General features: G+C 43.2%; 1 pseudogene; it reads left to right on the top strand.

The window, feature by feature from the left end:
* Positions 1-428: 428 nt before the first annotated feature.
* Positions 429-786, top strand: LOC105530291 (annotated as a pseudogene).
* The last annotated feature ends 4,404 nt before the right edge of the window (positions 787-5,190 follow it).

The raw sequence follows: 5,190 nt of genomic DNA, 5'->3' as shown, positions 1-5,190 counted from the left end.
AAAAAAAAAAAGAAAAAAGAAAAGAAAAAAGAAAAAGAATGACTGCCTCCAAAAGGGCCAAGTGTATGAACAGTTAACAGTAAAGGAAACAGGAATGGTTTCTAAGCCTATGAAAAGATGATAGACTTCCGTTATAATAAGAGAACTCCTCAGTGACTGACACTGAGTTAGCAAAGCGGATAGAGGAAAGAAGTTAACACTTGATGTGAGCAAGTCTGTAGAGAAACCAGCATTCTCCTGTATCCTACCGAGACGTGTTGGTAACCTCTGTGGAGGGCAGGGCAGACTTCCAAATATCTGTTAGAATGCTCTTTGAGGAAGACGCGCTCGTAGGTGCCGTGGATCGCCGACCCGCAAGCTCCTGCTCCTGACTCACCGCTGTTCGCTCTTGCAGAGGAACGAGTCGGTCAGGAAGCCGCACGGCAGCCATGGCTGTTAAGGATACCGGAAAAACACCTGTGGAGCCGGAAGTGGTAATTCACCGAATTCGAATCACGCTAAGGAGCCGCAACACAAAATCCCTGGAAAACGTGTGTGCTGACTTGATCAGAGGCGCAAAGGAAAAGAATCTCAAAGTGAAAGGACCAGTTCGAATGCCTACCAAGACCTTGAGAATCACTACAAGAAAAACTCCTGTGGTGAACGTTCTAAGACATGAGATGTTTCCAGATGAGAATCCACAAGCGACTCATTGACTTGCACAGTTCTTCCGAGGTTGTTATGCAGTGTACTTCCATCAGTATTGAGCCAGGAGTTGAGGTGGAAGTCATCACTGCAGATGCTTAAGTCAACTATTTTAATAAATTGATTACCAGTTGTTTAAAAAAATAAAAATTAAATTTAAAAAAAAAGAATCACAGATGCATATGTCCTTTGACCCTGTTACTCTACTTCAGATATTTATCCTGGCAATATAGTCCCACCTATGCTACATCATTAATTCAATGATTATTTGTTATAGCCAGAATGAAACTACAGATTCAATCTTCATCAGTAGAGGATTGGTTAAATAACACCATCAAAAAGTATGAGGCAGCTTTCTTTACTGAGAAAGAAATAATCTCCAAATAATTTTTGAATAAAAACAGCCAGGTGCCAACTGATAACATGCTACTATTTGCATAAAAAGAGAGGAGAAAAGATGTGTACGTTCTCTTTATATTTGCATGGACTGTCTCTAAAACTATAAAACTTGATAACTTTGGTTGCTTCTGGGAAGGGGAACTGGGTGGCTAGGGGCCAAGGTTTTTCAAAATATCCTTTTCTACCTTTTGAGTTTCAAAACTTGATTCTTATACATATTCAAATATTAATTGAATTTAAGATTTAAAAAGCAAAGCAAAGAAAAATAAGCAAAGGATAAATACATGCAGTTTGTAGATGAAACACAATGTCCAAACTATGTGAAAAGATGTCCCACCTCATTATTCATCAGGAAAATTCAAGTTAAATGGTATTTTCCTGACTCATAGTGGCAAGAGTAAAGAGATTCATTATATCCTGGCTTGGCAGGAGTGTGTATAGACACTTCATATGGCAATCATGGCCATGTAATTGGAACTGCATTTTTTTTTTTTCTTTTTAAGATAGCATCTGGCTCTGTCGCCCTGAGTGGAGTACAGTGGTGCTGAAATCTCGACTCACTGCAAACTGCGCCTCCCGGGTTCAAGCGATTTTCATGTCTTAGCCTCCCGAGTAGCTGGGATTACAGGCACCCACTATCATGCTGGGCTAATTTTAGTATTTTTAGTAGAGAGGGGGTTTCACCATGTTGGCCAGGCTGGTCTCAAACTCCTGATCTCAGGTGATCCACCTGCCTCAGCCTCCCAAAGTGCTGGGATTTCAGGCATGAGCAACCTTGCCTGGCCATATTACATCCTCCTTAATATACTTTATTTATTTATTTATTTATTTTGAGACGGAGTCTCGCTGTGTCTCCCAGGCTGGAGTACAGTGGCGCGATCTCGGCTCACTGCAAGCTCCGCCTCTCGGGTTCACGCCATTCTCCCGCCTCAGCCTCCGAGTAGCTGGGACTACAGGCGCCCGTCACCACGACCGGCTAGTTTTGTGGGGGTTTTTTGTATTTTTAGTAGAGACGGGGTTTCACCATGTTAGCCACGATGGTCTCGATCTCCTGACCTCGTGATCCACCCTCCTCAGCTTCCCAAAGTGCTGGGATTACAGGCTTGAGCCACCACGCCCGGCCCAATATACTTTCTTTATTTGGCTTCCAGGTCAGCACAATCTCTTGGTTTCTTCCCACCTTATTGGTGACTTCTTCTCAGTCTCCTTTGCTGTTTCCTCTTTTCAATACCCATTTTAATGTTTATATTCAGTAAAATTCACTGTTGGTATATAGTTCTACGATTTTTGAAAAATAAAATTGTATAACCAATATTACAATAGTAACAGGTTGAGACTTTGGGGATGTTGAGATGAGGTGAAAGTATTTTGCATATGGGACAGATGTTCATGTTTGGGACCAGAAGATGGACTGTAGCAGACAAAATCATGTCCCGGCCCCAAAGATGTTTGTGTCTTAATTCCAGGAACCTGTGAATATTTTAATTTACATAGCAAGAGAATTTGCAGTGTGATTAAATTAGGAATCCAGAGAGATGGTGAGATTTTCTTTAATCAGCTCTGTGGGCCCACAGTAATCTAAAATGTCCTTTTTCTGTTTATTTTATTTTATTTATTTATTTATTTATTTTAGACATGATGTCTCACTGTGTTGTCCAGGCTGGTCTGGAACTCCTGGCCTCAAGTGATCCTCCAGTCTTGGCCTCTCAAAGTGCCGGGATTACAGGCATGAGCTACCATGCCCATCCAAAAGCATGCTTCTAAAAAGCATGAAGATACGAGAAAATATTGGAGACCATTTTTACAACCGTGGTATAGGAAATGACTTCCTGTATGACCTGAAACCAGATCCACAATATGGATAATGTTTTGTAGTAATTTACACCAAGAAAAAATTTTTAACCGAAAAAAATTGTGTGTATAAGGATTAAAAATAGAGATCATGAGGCCAGACATGGTGGCTCATGCCTGTAATCCCAGCACTTTGGGAGGCCGAGAGGGGTTGATCACGAGGTCAGGAGATCGAGACCATCCTGGCTAAAATGGTGAAACCCCGTCTCTACTTAAAAAATACAAAAAACTAGCCGGGTGAGGCAGCGGGCGCCTGTAGTCCCAGCTACTCGAGAGGCTGAGGCAGGAGAATGGCGTGAACGCGGGAGGCGGAGCTTGCAGTGAGCTGAGATCCGGCCACTGCACTCCAGCCTGGGCAACAGAGCAAGACTCCCTCTCAAAAAAAAAAAAAAAAAAAAAATTAGCTGGGCGTGGTGGCACACACCTGTAACCCCAGCTCCTCAGGAGGCTGAGGCAGGAGAATTGCTTGAACCCGGGAGGCAGAGGTTGCAGTGAGACAAGATCGTGCTATTGCACTCCAGCCTGGGCAACAAGAGCGAAACTCTGTCTCAAAAACAAAAAAGAGGTCATGAGATGGGAAATCCCTCAACTTCTCATAAGGAATTTATGAGACCTATATTTTATCCCATCCACTCCTCCTTACCTTTTTAAATTTTTTATGATTTATGTTTTTACAATTCCACTGGAACCTTTTTTATTTTTTATTTTTTTGAGATGGAGTCTTGCTTTGTCACCCAGGCTGGAGTGCAGTGGTTCAACTTCCACCTCGTGGGTTCAAGTGATTCTCCTGCCTCAACCTCTCGAGTAGCTGGGACTACACGCTACACGCCCATGCCACCACGCCTAGCATTTTTTTTTTTTAAGACGGAGTTTCGTTCTTGTTGCCCAGGCTGGAGTGCAGTGGCGTGATCTCGGCTCACTGCAACCTCCGCCTCCCAGGTTAAAGTGAGTCTCCTGCTTCAGACTCCCAAGTAGCTGGGATTACAGGCATGCGCCAACATACTCAGCTAATTTTTTGTACTTTTGGTAGAGACAGGGTTTCACCATGTTGGCTGGGCTGGTCTCGAACTCCTGACCTCGTGATCTGCCCACCTCGGCCTCCCAAAGTGTTGGGATTACAAGCATGAACCACCATGCCTGGCCTAATTTTTGTATTTTTAGTAGAGACAGGCCTTCACCATGTTGGCCTAGCTGGTCTTGATCTCATGTCCTCAGGTGATCCACCTGCCTTGGCCTCCCAAAGTGCTGGGATTACAGGCGTAAACCACGGCCCTCAGCCAGGAACCTTTTTTAAAATCAAGGAATTACCTCTCTACGTGTCAAAGTTTGAACATTCCTTTTGTGATCTGTACACCATCCTCTTTGCTTCTGGAACTTTAAAGTTGTAGTTTTCACTTTTTTTGTTGTTTTGTTTTGAGACAGTGTCTCACTGTGGTGCTCAGGCTGGAGTGCAGTGGTGCGATCTTGGCTCACTGCAATCTCCGCCTCCCGGATTCAAGTCATTCTCCTGCCCCAGCCTCTTGAGTAGCTACAGGTGCGCGCCACTACGCCCAGCTGATTTTTGTGTTTTTAGTAGAGACATGGTTTCACCATATTAGCCAGGCTGGTCTTGAACTCCTGACCTTAAGTGATCTGCCCGCCTCGGCCTCCCAAAGTGCTGGGATCACAGGCATGAGCCACAGCGCCCAGCCTAGTTTCTATGCAATTACTGCTGACTTCTAAATTTACATATCCAGCTAAGACTAATATTTGGAATGTGAGTGATACAGCCAATGAGACAGGAAAATCGGATTGTATCAGTTCCCTGGTTCAAGCTTCTCGTTGGCTTCCCATTCTTCTTAAGGTCCCAAAATGTACTAACAAGTTTATGATCCACTTTCTTCCTATCATTCAAATTCTAATATTGGCCTTATTACAGATTAGTTCATATAAAAAGAACTTACATAAACTAGTTTATGTAGGTCAAAGAAATCTCTATAGCTATATACCAAAAATGTGTGCATATGTATGGATAGGTGAGGCTACACTAATAATTTTTATTTATATGCCTATTATTTGATTTTTAGTAAGCATGTAAAATTACTAGCATAATAATCAAAAATAGGCTGGGCGCGGTGGCTCAAGCCTGTAATCCCAGCACTTTGGGAGGCCGAGATGGGCGGAACACGAGGTCAAGAGATCGAGACCATCCTGGCTAAAACGGTGAAACCCCGTCTCTACTTAAAAAATACAAAAAACTAGCCGGGTGAGGCAGCG

The sequence above is a fragment of the Mandrillus leucophaeus genome, unplaced genomic scaffold (assembly GCF_000951045.1).
Source record: "Mandrillus leucophaeus isolate KB7577 unplaced genomic scaffold, Mleu.le_1.0 Scaffold81, whole genome shotgun sequence".
NCBI classification, from domain to species: Eukaryota; Metazoa; Chordata; class Mammalia; order Primates; family Cercopithecidae; genus Mandrillus; species Mandrillus leucophaeus.
This window is presented reverse-complemented; position numbering and strand designations above follow the sequence as displayed.